This window comes from Cervus canadensis, chromosome 8 (genome assembly GCF_019320065.1).
Source record: "Cervus canadensis isolate Bull #8, Minnesota chromosome 8, ASM1932006v1, whole genome shotgun sequence".
Lineage (NCBI taxonomy): Eukaryota > Metazoa > Chordata > Mammalia > Artiodactyla > Cervidae > Cervus > Cervus canadensis.
In genome coordinates, this window is record NC_057393.1 from 54,144,030 (window position 1) to 54,161,270 (window position 17,241).

Consider the following 17,241-nt stretch of genomic DNA (forward strand, 5'->3'; position numbering starts at 1 on the left):
CCTATTTAGAAAGCACCCCTGCCAGTTCTCTAGGCTTCAACTTACCTCTGTAGCACTTATTCTGATCTGATGAATTACCATCTGTTGTATATTTTAATTTTTCTTATCTATTTCTACGTAGCCGAGTTTAAGCTCTGTGAGGAAACGATGTGGTTTTTGTCTGTTTTTTTCAGTAGTATAATCCCAGCATTTAGGACAGCACCTTGTACCTAGTAGAAGCTCAGTGAATACTTGTTGGAATAAAAGAATGTAAACGGCCAGGAGATGAGGCATTTTAGTACAGTTAAGCCCGGCCAAATTGCTGGTCCATAAAGCTTCACTTCAGGTGCCCGTAAGGTACAGGGCTAGGACTTCAGGGGATGTGAGAAGGCAAAAATGAGGGCTTGGGAGGCATGGTGATTGCTGCTTAGAAGGACGTTCCTTCCTCCACTTCCACCCATGGCCTCCACGGCTTGTGCACAAGGAAGGGCAACCTCTGATGCTCCCTTCCAAGGAGTGACTTGCTTCCCAGGTACTTGCTGCCATGCAGCCACGGGGGAGCCCAGGGATCTCTGCCTGAGCACAGTGCACTATGGTGTCTGGGACGCAGGGCTCAACCTCTGGGCTTCCGTACCTTACCTTGTGAAGATTGTAACTAAGAGCAGGACACAACGCGCAGCACAGAGGCCCTCAGCCACACATCAAATGCACCAGTATCCCACCACGTATACATTCTTGGCCTAAGCAGGCCAGACCCTCTTACTCTGGGAAAATGGTTTCCAAATCTGAATTGTCACCTCTCCTCTCTAAGTCTCTCTAAATCCTCTTCCGCTTTAAAGCCCATTATATCATTGGCTCATTTTTTTATTGGGTCATTTATTTTTCTGGAATTGAGCTGCAGGAGTTGCTTGTATATTTTTGAGCTTAATCCTTTGTCTGTTTCTTCATTTGCTATTATTTTCTCCCATTCTGAAGGCTGTCTTTTCACCTTGCTTATAGTTTCCTTTGTTATGCAAAAGCTTTTAAGTTTCATTAGGTCCCATTTGTTTATTTTTGCTTTTATTTCCAATATTCTGGGAGGTGGGTCATAGAGGATCCCGCTGTGATTTATGTTGGAGAGTATTTTGCCTAAGTTCTCCTCTAGGAGTTTTATAGTTTCTGGTCTTACATTTAGATCTTTAATCCATTTTTGGTTTATTTTTGTGTATGGTGTTAGAGAGTGTTCTAGTTTCATTCTTTTACAAGTGGTTGACCAGTTTTCCCAGCACCACTTGTTAAAGAGGTTGTCTTTTGTCCATTGTATATTCTTGCCTCCTTTGTCAAAGATAAGGTGTCCATAAGTATGTGGATTTGTCTGTGGACTTTCTATTTTGTTCCATTGATCTATATTTCTGTCTTTGCGCCAGTACCATACTGTCTTGATGACTGTGGCTTTGTAGTACAGTCTGAAGTTAGGCAGGTTGATTCCTCCAGTTCCATTCTTCTTTCTCAAGATTGCTTTGGCTATTCAAGGTTTTCTTTATTTCCATACAAATTGTGAAATTATTTGTTGTAGTTCTGTGAAGAATACAGTTGGTAGCTTGATAGGGCTTGCATTGAATCTATAGATTGCTTTGGGTAGTATACTCATTTTCACAATATTGATTCTTCCAATCCATGAACATGGTATATACAAACACATGAAAAGATGCTCAACATCACTCATTATCAGAGAAATGCAAATCAAAACCTCAATGAAGTACCATTACACGCCAGTCAGATTGGCTGCTATCCAAAAGTCTACAAGCAATAATTGCTGGAGATGGTGTGGAGAATAGGGAACCCTCACACTGTTGGTGGGAATGCAAACTAGTACAGCCGCTATGGAGAACAGTATGGAGATTCCCTAAAAAACTGGAAATAGAACTGCCATATGACCCAGCAATCCCACTCCTGGGCATACACACCAAGGAAACCAGATCTGAAAGAGACACGTGCACCCCAATGTTCATCGCAGCACTGTTTATAATAGCCAGGACATGGAAGCAACCTAGATGCCCATCAGCAGATGAATAGATAAGGAAGCTGTGGTACATATACACAATGGAATATCACTCGGCCATTAAAAATAATACATTTGAATCAGTTCTAATGAGATGGATAAAACTGGAGCCCATTATACAGAGTCAAGTAAGCCAGAAAGATGAACACCAATACAGTATACTAATGCATATATATGGAATTTAGAAAGATGGTAACGATAACCTTATATGCAAGACAGAAAAAGAGACACAGATGTACAGAAGACTTTTGGACTCTATTGGAGAAGGCGAGGGTGGGATAATCTGAGAGAACAGCATAGAAACATGTATATTATCAAGTGTGAAACAGATCGCCAGTCCACGTTGGATGCATGAGACATGTGTTCAGGGCTAGTGCACTGGGATGACCCAGAGGGATGGGATGGGGAGGGAGGTGGGAGGGGTGTTCAGGATGGGGAACACATGTAAATCCATGGCTGATTCATGTCAATGTATGGCAAAAACCACTACAATATTGTAAAGTAATTAGCCTCCAACTAATAAAAATAAATGGAAAAAAATAATAAAGCCCATTATACAGAGTGAAGTAAGCCAGAAAGATAAACACCAATACAGAATACTAACGCATATATGTGGAATTTAGAAAGATGGTAATGATAACACTATATGCAAGACAGAAAAAGAGACACAGATGTATAGAACAGACTTTTGGTTCTATGGGAGAAGGCGAGGGTGGGATGATCTGAGAGAATAACATCGAAACATATATATTATCAAGTGTGAAACAGGTCACCAGTCCAGGTTGGATGCATGAGAAAGGTGCTCAGGGCTGGTGCACTGGGATGACCCAGAGGGATGTGATGGGGAGGGAGGTGGGAGGGGTGTTCAGGATGGGGAACACATGTAAATCCATGGCTGATTCATGTCAATGTATGGCAAAAACCACTTCAATAATGTAAAGTAATTAGCCTCCAACTAATAAAAATAAATGGGGGAAAAAGAAATAAAGTCCTGTTTGCCCCAAATGTGTGTTCTCAGATTGAGGATGCTCTGATGGGATGAGGGACATCTCATGAACTGTTTCCTCACTCATTACCTGTGCATCGCAGTTTAAAACTTGGTGACAGATTCCTTGCAGACTAGGACCTGGTGCTAACATTTACATCCTGCTCAGTGCTAGGCAGAAAGCTATGTTCCACAGATAGTTTCTCAGTGAACAGAGAAATGAAATAATGAGGAAATGAACAAATAAGTGAATGCACAAGTTAGCAGCACCTGACAGATTTCTTCTGTTGTCTTTTTGCACGTGAATGCTTTACTCACAACAGCCAAAAAATGGAAACAACCCAAGTGTCTTTCAACATTTATCCATGGTGAATGATAAACAAAATGTTTTGTGTTCACACTATAGAACATTGCTCAACCATACAAAGGAATGAAGTACTGGGATGAGTCCCAAGAAGGTCACTCCGTGTTTAAAAAGCCAGACACAAAATGTCATTTTTTGTATGTATTTATATAAAATATTCAGAGTAGATCATTGAGACAGGAAGCAGAACAGCGGAAGCCAGGGCCTGGGAGGAGGCAGGGACAGAGTGATGAACAGGTGTGAGGTTTCCTCTGGGGTTGATGACATATTTTTGAGTTAAATAGAGGTGGTAGTAGCACAATGTTCTGAATGAGCAAAATGACACTGATTTGTATACTTTGAAAAAGCTGATTTTAGGGAATTCCATGGTGGCCCATTGGATGGGACTGAGCATTCTCACCGAGAGGCCCAGGGTTCAATCTCTGGTCAGGGAAAGAAGATTCTGCATGCCTTCTGGCACAGCCAAAAAAATTTAAAACTTAATTTTCTATTTTGTGAATTTCATCTCAATGGATCAAGAATAACCAAATTCCCAGAATAGAGTGTAAAATTCTTAAAGAGGGGTAAATCTCATATAATTTCAGACTTAGGCAGCCTTTTGTGAAGTAACATGTCTTTTTAAAAATGTTTGGTCACTTTTCCAACATAAAAATAATATATGGTCACCAAAGATAAAAGGAAGAAAATCAAGATGACCTGAATTGTGCCACATAGAAAGAACAACAGTGAGTACTTTTGTATATGCTGTTTTTATAGTTTTTCCAATACATATTACATGTGCACATGCATAATACATCCACAGGAGTGGATATATTTACAAAGAGAATCATATTGAATAGGTGTTTATAGCATACTTTTATCACTTAATGGTACATTATTATTTCTATTTTCTGTACTTTCAAGATCATGTTACATAGCTGTTCCTCTTCCTTTTATTAAAATATAAATGACCTAAAATATATTAGTATACAACATAATGATTTTATATTTGTATATATTGTGAAGTGATTGCACAATAAGACATGTCAAAAAGCATCAACACACATAGTTACAATTTGTGTGTGTGTGAGATGAGGACTTTTAAAATCTACTCCCTAAGCAACTTTTAAGCATGCAACCCAATATTATTAACTATAGTAACCTTGCTGTACATTGCATTCCTCAGACTCATTAATTTTACACCAGGAAGTTTGTGCCTTTTGATTACATTTATTCATTCTGCTCACTTCCCAACCCCCCCTCTAGCAACCATCAATCTGTTCTCTGCATCTATGTGTGTGTTGCTTTTGTTCATTTGTTTTTTAGATTCCAAATATAAGATCCTATGATACCTGTTATTTTTCTGTCTGACTTATTCCACTTATAACCATTTATAAGCCCTCAGGGTTTTGTCCATGTTGCTGCAGATTGCAAGATTTCATTACTTTTATGGCTGAATAATGTTCCACTGTATATACAAACTGCATTTTCTCCATCCATTCATCGATCCACAGATTCTTAGACTCTAGGCTGCCTCCATGTCTTGGCTCCTGTAAACGATGCTGCAATGAACTTGGGATTACAATATCTTTTTGAATTAGTGTTTTAATGTTCTTTGCTTAAATACTCAGAGGTGGAATTACTGGATAGTATAGTAGACCTATTTTTAATTTTTGAGCAACTTCATACTGTTCTCCATAGTGGTTGTATCAATTTACATTCCCACTGGGCTCAGTCACTCAGTCATATCTACTTCTTGCTACAACATGGACTATAGCCCATCAGGGCTCCTCTGTTCATGGGATTCTCCAAGCAAGAATGCTGGAGTGGGTAGCCATCCCCTTCTCCAGGGGATCTTCCAAACCCAGGGACTAAACTTGGGTCTCATGTATTACAGGCAAATTCTTTACCTTCTGAGCCAACAGGGAAGTCTACATTCCCACTAACAGTGCACAAAGATTCCCTTTTCTCCACATTCTCCAACACTCTTATTTGCTATCTTTCTCATCATAGCCATTCTAAAGTTATGCAATGACAGCTCATTGTGCTTTTGATTTATATTCCTCTGGTGATTAGTGTCAGGTGTCATTTCTGACATAAACCTTGGTTCTCAGAAGGTGGAGGCCAGGGAGTCCATGGTCAAGGGTAAAAGATGACAGACTTAACTGCCATAAATACTGTGGCCTTGGGGCGGGGGCAGATGCATTGTATGCAGTCAGGTGGGTCTTGTTTTGGATCTGCCTCCAACTCTGTAAGCCTGTTTCTTCACCTGTAAAATGGGGATGTGCACACGCATTTCCTGAATCACCAATGGACCAGTCAGGTGGAGGGGAGTGTCTACACCCTACAGAACCCTGAAAGAATGCCAGGGCCCTGAATCTGTGGGCAGCTGGCTCCTCCAGGGCCGGGGTCAGCTTTATGTCCATCTCTTCTACGTCACAGGTTCACCAGGACCTGCAGGATGAGCAGGAATGCCTGGACCAGCTGGCCCCATTGGGCCAAAAGGGGACAATGGCTCTGCTGGAGAACCTGGACCAAAGGGAGACACTGAACCATCTGGTGAGCAGCTGGGCTTGAAATGCAGGTATCTGCAGGTGGCGAGCTGCTGCTAGGACACGGCAGTAGGTGTGCACAGATTCCACCCCAGGAAGAGGAAGAAGGTCATTCTCAAGGTGGCATGGGGTTATTTCAGGGAAGGCTGGAGCTCCTGGGGAGGGTGGAGTGGGGGCAACATCTTTAGGAAGAGGCTGCCGGTCTGAGTTCTATTACAGCCCCATTTTTTATGCACTCCCACTTCCAAGGAGTTTCAGTGTCACTAACCAGGCTGGTCCTTTTCCCCAGGGCCTCCAGGCATGCCTGGTCCAGCTGGGATAGAGGGTCCTTCAGGGAGGCAGGGGAGCATGGGACCTCCAGGCACACCAGGCCCCAAAGTAAAGACTGGGCCCAAAGGTAGGAGGGTGGTATGTGGTGGGTGAGGGAGGGAGACCTGTGGGGTGACATGGGCAGCCCTGGTGGGGACCAAGGTACGTGTACAGTGCCTGGAAAAGCCTGGATCCTCTGTGCCTGGTAGCCCTGGCCTGGGCCTCACCCTCAACTCTCCCACACTGGCTGAATTTCCCTAATACTGTTCCTGGAAGAGGTCAGGTGGTCAGAAGCAGTCTCCCAGGTTGCTCTCTCACCTGGAGCTGTGGGTGACAAGCTACACTGCTGAGGAAATGGTACCTGCTGAGCGCACTCTCAGCCGTGTTTCTCCAATATGTTCCTTCCTCAGGAGGAGTGGGTGCCCCAGGCATTCAGGGCTCCCCAGGCCCCGCAGGTCTCAAAGGAGAGAGAGGTGCCCCTGGTGAGCTGGGAACCCCTAGAAGTGCTGGCACAGAAGGTGAGCACTGGTCATGGGCTGGGCTCACATTCCTTGTGCCCACCACCACCAGCCACCAGGTCAGAGCTGGCATTCCAGGACAAGAGCCAGTGTTGGGCTCTGGGAACTGTCTATCTCTCGGGAGAGGATGGTGCATGTAGCATAGACTGTCTGTATCCAGGGAAGGCTGGTTGTTGGGTTATTCGACAGTGTATGAAGAGGATGCAAGGAGAGCTTCCAGGCACAGAGGGATATTTGTATGTAGGAGGGTGTACTGCTGAGGGATATGACAGTCCATGTATTGGGGGAGGTAAAAATGCTGGAAAATGTGCCCAGAACACGTGCAATGATTCTTTTCTGGTCCCAGGGCCTGCTGGAGCCATCAGTCCACAGAGACCTTCAAGTGCTATGGGCCCACCAGGACTAAAGGGGGACAGAGGTGATCTTGGAGAAAAAGGAGCAAAGGGAGAGACTGCAGTCCCAGGTAAGGAAGCCCTGGAGACCCCCACTAGGGTGTGCGGTAGGGAGTAGACCTTCTTCAGCTCAGTCCCTCTTCTCAGGCATCCCCCTTAGTTACAGGTGGGAGTGGAAGCAGGAAAGAATAACAGATGAAAGTGAAGCGGACCCTGGTCTTAGCCTCTATGACTCACTGCAGAATAACCTCAGCAGTTTTTCCTTCTGATCTTTGGGACAAGCAAAGCTCCCTTCCCAATTCATCAGATAACCTTGAACTTCAAATAATCATGCCGCCCGCCCCCCAAACACACACACACACTCAAAAGGAAGTCATATCAGATTCCTAGAGTTTGGAATTAAAATGTCATCCGGTACAGTGTCAGTGAGGTACAGGGATCTGATGAGGGAACACTATTCACAAGAGAACCACAGGAAATCCCGTGGGCAGCAGAGGCCGGCTATGTCAGCAGAGGTGGGCCTCCTATGGTTCTCTCCCAACTCCTTCCCCACCCCCAATATGCGTTGCACCTGGACACCCTCCCCTGAGGCCTGAGCTCTGAGTGACCCAAGGCTATACTGGACCCATCTTCACTCAGCCTCTCTCTTCTGCAAACATCAGTGCTCTCAGGCATCAGTTTGTGATCTTAGAGGGACAGCTACAACGCCTCCAGAATGTCTCCTTTCAGTGTGAGAAAGGTGAGTTCTAGACCTGACCCTGAGCCAGGCCCTGATCGTGGGCCTCAGACTGGGTCTGGGGTTGGCTTGGAGTTTGCGGGGCTGGGTCTAAATTGGACTTGCTGGGACCATGACTGGGACTGGACCTGGCCCTGGGGCAGGAGCGGGGCTAAGGACGGGGCTGGGACAGAACCGTGCCCCACATGCTCTGGGAGCTCAAGCAGATGCACGAGACAAGGAAGAGGATGCAGTCCATGCCACTAGTTCAGCAGACCTTCACCCCAGCCTACTCTAGGCAGGTTTCTATGACCGAAAAGGGGACACCCAACCCAGGATGCATTTCTTCCCTCTGTGGGGCCAGGTATGCAAATGCCCAGAGAAGCAGCCACACAGCCCAGGACAGCAGAGAATCCAGATCTTGTCCTAAGAGTGGGGGTGGGATGCTTCATGTGGGGTTCAAGGCTGCCGGGGTCCTGACCTTGGTGTGTGGCCACCAAGTATCTCACCCTAAAGATGACCTTAAGTCTGGCAGGAGCAGACTGCCTCCAATATTTGGCCAGGGCTGGACTGTTCCTGCATCTCCTTGGGTATTTAAAGCAGAGATTCTTCCCTAAGCCTGGATTCTAAGCTGGCAGAGGCCTCCTGGAGCACACACCTGAGTGCCCTGTGCCCTGGGACTGTATACCAACTCTCCCTCCCCCTTCTCTGCTCTCCCTGATGACAGTTTTGAATGCACATCACTTATCAAACCTTGTTGATCCAAAAAAGGAAGAGTTTTCTGAAGGAGCAGAGCATAAAGGGGCCTGATTGGGTGAGACAAAGGGTTGGCCCCTAAGGACTCAACTCAACTAAGTACTGAAGTAGCAGGATGAGAATTTCCAGCAGTTTGTCTTCCTCCTTGCACAAGCATATCTGGACACCTATTTACTCCTTCATATGCAGACTGAAACAAACAAAGGAGATCTTAGGCATATGTGTGGGCCACACATGTGTACCTAAACACCGTAACTCAGTTGACAGCATCTACATACGTGAATACACATGCACACATATGCACACACATCATGATGGACCTTGAGTTGACCATGTACCTTCAGATGGACACACAGATATATTCACGCATGCACATGCACACCTACCCAGATGCGTGAGATATAACCAATTATGGCACTTGAGCTTGCACTGACCTTGTCCAGGGCTGTCTGGGTGCCATCCTGACTCCATGGAAAATCTGGTCTCTGACTGCTTGTTGAAGCTACTCAGAGGGAAAGGTCAGTGGGTCAGGCTGCAACCTGGGTTCCAAACCAGTCCCGTGAGAGCCCTCTTAGGATAGCTGAAGATTTCCATGCACAACTCTGGAAGTCAGAGGGGTATGGATGGGATGGAATAAAAAGAGATACATAACATGTCACATAGGGGATACTGTTATGTAGTGTATCTCTACCTTAGAAATAGGGATGGAGACTCTGAAAAGGGAAGTGATTTTCCCTTGTCACCTGGACTGTCATTGCCAAGGTGGAGCTGAACACATGACTTTCTGAGGCCCAGACAGGGCTCTCCAAAGCTGATCCCACCCTGCCCTCCCACCCCCACATAGAGCTCTCCGATGCCGTCATCCCCTGCTCAGTGGTCCAGGGAGGCTGACTGGCTGTAGCATCACCTGCAAGCATACGGAAGCCAACACTGGACTGCCCCAGTGCCGAGATCAGCACTTGGCTGCTCTCTCTGTCCTCCCTTTCTCCTCACCCCTTCACACAGCACAGAAGCGCTAAGACAACTCCACACGCCCGGTCATCATGCACGGGTGAGAGTGAGCTGCCTGCTTGGTGTTTTCCACACTCTCAGGAGCTGCCTTGGACTATATGGTGTCATTTCCCTGCCAAAGCCCTAAGTATTTACACGCTAATTAAAAACCCGGTTCTGGCATACAACAGTGGGAAAAAGAGAAAGTGCACATGGGAGCTTTGGTGTCACATCCAGCAAGGTCTGATCCTCATCTACATTTGACATGGGCAACTTTGGGCCTCTGAAGTAAGCACCTGAGTTCTGGGGCCTCACCTGTACCTGGAGACCACAGCACCACTCACAGGGCACATCATGGAGCCAGGACTGCTCTGAACCAAGTGCCTCACTTTCTTCCTATCTAGTACCTGGATTGGAGGCTGGAGACTCCAGTTGAAGCACAAGGTCTAGGTGCTGCCACATCCCCAACCTGACTCTCCTCTTCCCCTAGCAGTGCTCTTCCCTGAGGGCCGGAGTGTCAGGGAGAAGATCTTCAAGACAGCAGGCTCTGAAAAAACGTTTCAGGATGCCCAGCAGATCTGCACACAGGCCAGGGGACAGTTGCCCTCCCCACATTCTGCAGATGAGAATGAGGCCCTGACTCAGCTGGCCACAGCCCAGAACAAGGCTGCTTTCCTGAGCATGACCGACACCAGGAAGGAGCGTACTTTCATCTACCCCACAGGGGAGCCCCTGGTCTGTTCTAGCTGGGCCCCCATGAGCCCAACAACAGGGTCACTGACAAAGGCCCGGAGAGGTGCATAGAGATCTATTGGGATGGCAACTGGAGCAACAGAGCCTGTGCTGAGATGCGCCTCATGATGTGTGAGTCCTGAGCCCCCCAGGGAGGAACGGGGCAATGCCAGGGCTGTGTGCTGCCAGAATTCCAATAAAAAGGTGACCCTTGACTTCATGACTTCTCCACTGAGCCATGAGGTAAGGCCAGAAGGCAGGCCTTCTCTGGAACTCCTCCATCAGAATAAAGTTCGAAACCGACTTCACACCTGGAAGGCTTGTAACAACAAAAATGGGCAGGGGGCAGCCTGCTGACTTAGGGGCAAGGGCTAAAAGGAGATCTCCAAGATGCCCCTGTTGCAAAATCCAGTGTCTCCTCAACAAGACGGGTGTCTAGCCCTCCACCTCTGCCAAACATGGGCTGCATTTGACCCCACTGGTCACTGCCTCCTCCTTGCCTTTCATCTCCTGCCTTCAATCTTCTTCTCCTTCAGTCTTTTTCTCTAACCTCTCCTCCTCTCCTGCCACTCCACAGAGGGGAGCAGGAGCCTCAGCTCCGGCTCCCTTCTCTCCTTGCACTCACTCTAGTCTTGCGCTCATTCTCTCCCATAGTTTCAAATTCCTTCTATTGAGGCCTCCCCCAGGTAGAGCCCTGTTTGGACCTCTCTCCAAACCCCAGAATCCTCTCACCAATGCAATCTGTAGCCTTGGGGCTTGAAGGTCATGGCTTCCCTTTGCTGGAAGGGAGGTACTAGCCTCTCTGGCCATATTGAGTGGCCTTACACCCAGTAGAATTTCCTCACCCTTGACCTTGACCACCCAGGATCTCTCTTCCCGTGACAGTGTGACTGTGGATGGCTCATCAGAGAATGTACCATCTGCACAATTTTAATCCCTTCTAAAGTTTCAGGCAGAGAGGGTGTCCAGCCATGTTCAGATTCATCCCCCAACCTCTTCCTGCCTTGAAGTACAAGGGATGTTCATCTTCACTCTACCTCAGGGATAATCTGGTCAAACCCTTCTCATTTTACAGACATGGAAACCAAGACACAGAGAGGAAGGGAACCTGCACTTCATGAGGTAGGAGATAGTGTGCCTCTGGGCTGGACACCTGGTGTTTGTCAAGTCGAGTAAAATTCAAGCTTTGTTCACACCCAGACTCTCCAAGGACAAAGCTAGTGGCAAAAGCAGAGCTCTGCTAAAGCAAAGAGATAAGGTGCCCACTCCTGAGTTCAACAAAGACTTCCCTGTCTACACATGCACAGGAAGACTTCTTTGGGGTGGGAAAAGGGAACGGGCTTCACCCCATAAGTGTGGACATGCACCCATAGGCCTCTGTGGTGGGATCTTAGAAAACATTTTCACATGCACATTTTGAGGGTCCATGGACCAGTCATGTATGAAGGTATTAACCAGATATTTGGCCAAAGGTAACAAAGATCCTAATGGACTATCTTACATAAGTTATTTATGTCACTTCTTTACTGCACTCCCCTGCATTCAGGACGACCACACTCCACCACGGGGTGTGTGTCTCTGCTTAGCTCTGACTTACTGTACTCCTCCTCATTAGAGAGGATGCCCATACCCTTTCTCTCTGGAGACATATTTTTGCTTTGCTTCTGTCTTAAATAAACAACCTGTTTCTCTGTGTGCTCTGCCATACAATGTGCTGTATCTCTAACAATAAACTTTTTATCTATTTACAGTTTTTGCCTCCTTGAAACATTCTTGCTTTCAAATGGGGGAAAGAGCCAGAGTCACTTTGCTTCTAGCCTCTAGTCCCTGGGGGTGTGTTGGCTAGGATTCCTGGGGTTTCATCCAGGGTACCCAGGTTCCATCCCTGGGCAGGGAACTAAGATATCTCTTCAGGAGCACTCATTGCTCTCCCTCCGGCTGAAACTCACTCATGTAAAAGGCCATCTGACCCCAGAACTTGCATTTTCAGCTTGTAAATCTTTACACCAAAGGCCTCTGAATACTTAGTTGATTTTATTGACTCACTACTGCAAAGAAAATTTTAAATGAAATCTGTACTTCAGAAATTGGAATGAGGCCTGAATAACCACAGGCTCAGGGAAAGGGGTGATGAATACCCCTCCCCCAGACAGGAAACAGGCCACTCTTTCCTTTGTTCCCAGGAACCAGGAGGACTGACCTCTCTGGCCCTTTCTGAATAGACCCTGAGTCCCACCCCTCTTCCCAACACACTTGCAGCCACACTGAGTATATGGGACAGCATGTCTGAAAACAAAGCCACACCTCTCAACAGCGTGCGTGCAGCTCAGGCTCCTGCTAAGATCTTTCTCCTGTTACTGAAAATATCCCCAATTCCTGGCAGTTTCTGAAATATAAACAGTTACACAACAGTGAGCAAACAGCTCTCCAGTACAAAGACCATGCCTGGTCATTCTTATCAAGGAAATTTAGGGCAGCCTGTTTTTATTGCAAATAAGAAAAACAACTGGATCTAGTTAAGCCCAAGGGGGGCATTTTTTTCTGCAGAGAATTCTGAATTAACTTGAGAAGGACTGGTTGGTGGGGGTGGAGGGTGCAGAGGCAAACTGTGCCACCTCCCTGGCTTCTGCCTCTCTCTGCCCATCCTCACCTCTTGGCTATCAGATGGGAGAGGGGTGAGGGCAATATAGAGGTGTGGGAATTGGAGGTAGAAACTACTGGATGTAAGATAGGCTCACGGTTGTGTTGTACAATGTGGGGAATACAGCCAATATTGTGTAATACCTGTGAGTGTAAAGTAACCTGTAAAATTGTATAAAAATGCACAATTAAAGCAAAAGCAAAAGATAAATAACTGGTTCACAGGAGTCACTTTGTTTAGTTTTGACTCCAAATGCAACAAGAGGAAACTAGAATAATTATTTGCCCAGTAGAAAGTATTGGTAATTGTGTCCTCTTGTTTCAATGAAATCTTATCACATTTTGAAACCTATTTTGGGTTTTGTATGCTCTTGCCTATGAGGAGATACCAGGTCAAGTGAAGACAGACACCCATTGACACAACAGTAGGTTATAGGCTGGGGGAGGTAGAGGCTGAAGCATCAGAACACAAAGTAATAGATTAAACAAATTGAGAGAATGTCATGGGATAGATCAGATCATTGATTGAATGTATTTTCTGTTCTTTTCTGTCTGAAAGGCAAAACTTAGATGCATATTATGTGATAGAGCTAAATTAGACACAATTCAATTTTGGGGTCACAATATTTCCTAAAAGGAGCATGAGGTCTTGACCCACTATGGACAGTTGGATCAATAACCTGTGAAGGTAGTTTATTTTTTGGCAGGAGTACTTGGCTTAATAGATTTGGTGAGGTCACACCGCATGCAGTGACTAGTGAATGGAAGTAGCCAGCACATAATACGTTATGTTTCTCAAGTTAGTAAAAGTCAGTTCATTTATTTGGAGTTATCATGCATGTGCATAGCATAAACCTCACTTGAAAAGAAACTCTGCTCGCATTGATTAAGACCTTGAGAATGCTTTTTGATCAGCTGAAGATTCTTTTAAAATATGCTCAAATATTCAATAATCATGTCATCCTTGGATTTTTTTAAATTTAAAGTAGTTGGTATAACCATACTTTTCTGTGGACTCAGAAAGGAAAAGAAAACCCAGAAAATTCATGATATCTATTTTTTTTTTAAGCAGTAGTGTTCTGAGGAGTTGGCAAATAGTAGCTCTTAAGGACATGTTGAAAAATTTTGAAAGCTGGTCATTAAACCATTTGTAGATTAAATGCATAAAAATTAGAAAACACTATGAAGAAATACTTTTTACTTCGATGAGCTACTTTGCCAGGACACCACTAGATAGATGTATATGGTGAGCAAATATCCTACTTCATAAACAAAGATGAACAAATCCTGGCATTTGGATGGTAACTTACCTGCTATCACTGGCAAAAATGAGGCTTAGAAATAGGGTGGTGTGTTATCATTCAAAACTATTCACCAAAAGTCACTAAAGTAGGCATATTCAGAATGTTTTTCATGTCCTTTGTGCAAATTTTCATATAATTCTTTTCAGAACAGCATATCAGTAAAATTTTGGGCTTTTAAGTGAATCAATATGCTTCCTTCTATTAGAGGTGATAAATTATTTACCAATGGTTATTGCTTTAGTTTTGAAAGGAAATGTAATGCCAGTCAACTTAGTACTTTCATGGTTAAAGATATTTTAATTATTTACTTTTTAAAGATACTGTTTTATTTCCTATTTTATTTCATGGTTTGTAATATGGCATTTCTACTCATGTAATTTAGACAGTGCCATTAATGATATCAGAGGAAAATGATATTTTTCATTATAGAAGTATTTGGCAAATATACTGTTTGTTTTTCCTTTCTATGTTTTTAAAATTTTTAAATTTTATTTATTTTATTTATTTTGTGATTTATTTTATTTTTATTTATTTTATATATTTATAAAATATAAATTTTATATTGTATATTTATTTATATTTTTATTTATATTATATTTATATTTTATTTATATTACATTTATATTTTATTTATATTTATTTTATATTTTTTATTTTATTTATTTATTTATTTTTATTTAAGAGACAATCTCACTTAAAGGCTTTTTAAAAATTAAAGTGTATTGAACTTACAGTGTTGTAGTCACTTCTGCTATATAGCAAAGGGATTCAGCTATATTCATTTTCCCTACTTTCCATCATGGTTTATCACAGGATATTGAATATATCTCCCTATGTGATAAAGTAGGACCTTCTTATTTATCTAGTCTGTATATAATTGTTTGCATCTGCTAACCCCAAACTACAACTCTATCCCTTCCCCATGGCCCCTAAAGAAGGTTTTAATTGAACAAATTATGGTCATCTAGAATCATAAATATTAATAACATGGATGTGTATTCTGAAATAATCACAATCAATATTTAAGCAAGACTTTAGAACCTATTTTATGTTTTGTTTTTAACACTAATATGTCATTTTCATATTTATATTGTATTCTTAAATCATAATTTAAAATATTGCATTGTATTCTATCAGGTTGATATACTGAAACTTACTAGTTAACTTATTGTTTCCTCAGAAGAACTTGATTTCTGTTCCTGTTTCTCATCCCTGGTTTTCTGTGAATGCCATGTTTATTTCTGGAAAAGTCTGTTATTGCCTAGAGGGCTATTTCCTAGAGGGTTATTTCCCTTGGCAGCTGTCACAATAAATCAGTAGTAGAATAATTTGCTGCAGCAAATATAATTTGTCCATTGTCTTAACACCATCTCAGAGATTCACCCTAGAGCGCCTAATGACCAGTGCAGGTATTATGATAATCACATGGGAAACACCACCTGTTCCTTACACCACCCATTCCTTACAAGTACAGGGCTGACGCTTCCTCACCAGCTGCTGCCGCTGTTTAGTCCCTAAGTTGGGTCTGACTCTTTGCAATCTCATGGGCTGTAGCCTGCTACACCTCTCCTCTGTCTACGGGGTTTTCCAGGAAAGAATCCTCGAGTGGGTTGCCATTTCCTTCTCCAGAGGATCTTCCTGACCCAGGGATTGAACCTCGGGTCTCCTGCATTAGCAAGAGAATCTTTTACCCCTGAGCCACCTGGGAAGCACCCCTCACAGCTGTAGCCTCTTATTCACTTCCCACCTGCTCTGGGGAAGAGGAATCCCTTTCACGTGACTCACTTCTGCTTCAGCTCCTACAGGGAATAATGAAGGCAGACTTCAGAAAGTTTTATTTTTTCTCCTTTGATGCTCATTGTCACAGTTTTCTCAGTCTTTTCTATATATGTTGTCTTTTTTCATCAGTTATCATTGTTCTGTTTTCTTTCATTTTTTCCAGCGTTGTTTTATTTATTTATTTTACCATATTGCACACCTTTTCTTAGTCTTTTACATGCTTCCTTTTCTCGCACACATGTTTCTATTTAAAAAAAATTTTTTTTCTCTGATTTTATTCCATTCTCTTTTCCTTGAGTTGTCATAGCACAGTGTTAGAAGAGCAGTTTCTAAGTCAGGCTTTCTGGGTTAAATCTCAGCTCTGTCACTTGCTAAATGCATGACCTTGGGCAAGATATTTCTTCTCTCATCTGAAAAGACCCTGATGCTGGGAAAGATTGAAGGCAGGAGGAAACGGGGATGACAGAGGATGAGATGGTTGGATGGCATTACTGACCCGATGGGCATGAATTTGAGTAAGCTCTAGAAGGTTGTGATGGACAGGGAAGCCTGGCATGCTGTAGTCCATGGGGTCACGCAGAGTTGGACATAACTGAGTGACTGAACTGAACCGAACTGAACTGAAGGGAGAGTGTAATGACATATTCAGAGTGCTGAAAATTAACATTTAAGACAAGAATACTGATTGGGTAAGAGGCAGGAAGGCTAGGGGGTCTCCAAACTGAGGAAATAGGCTGAAAGTGTCAGACATTTTTTACCTCTCTCTTAAGTGGCAGAAGGCAACAAACTTAAGTGTCAGATTTTTTTCCCCTTCTCTATACAAAACTAAAAGGAGGTTTCTTCTAAAATTCTGTGTTGCCATGACAACATCTGGTTCCACCTGAACTTAACTTCTTTCAAGCCTTGAGCTAATCAATGCATGTTTCTTATGGAAATGTTTTTCTTAAACTATGTTAATGAACTATGTATTTACCTTAAACTCTGTCTATCTTCAAGTTGGTTGCACCTAAGACTCAGAACAGATGTGTGTGTGTGTGTGTGTGTGTGTGTGTGTGTGTGTTAGTCATTCAGTCGTGTCTGACTCTTTGCGAGCGCATGAACTCTAGCCCACCAGGCTCTTCTGTCCATGGATTTTCCAGGCAAGAATACTGGACTGGTTTGCCTTTCTCTTTTCCAGGGGATTTTCCTGACTCAGGGGTTGAACCA

The 17,241-nt window shown here is 43.9% G+C and overlaps 1 pseudogene; it reads left to right on the forward strand.

Annotated features, from left to right (window-relative positions):
- LOC122446800 overlaps positions 1 to 10,455 on the forward strand; it is a 41,772-nt pseudogene extending 31,317 nt beyond the window's left edge.
- Positions 10,456 to 17,241: the final 6,786 nt, after the last annotated feature.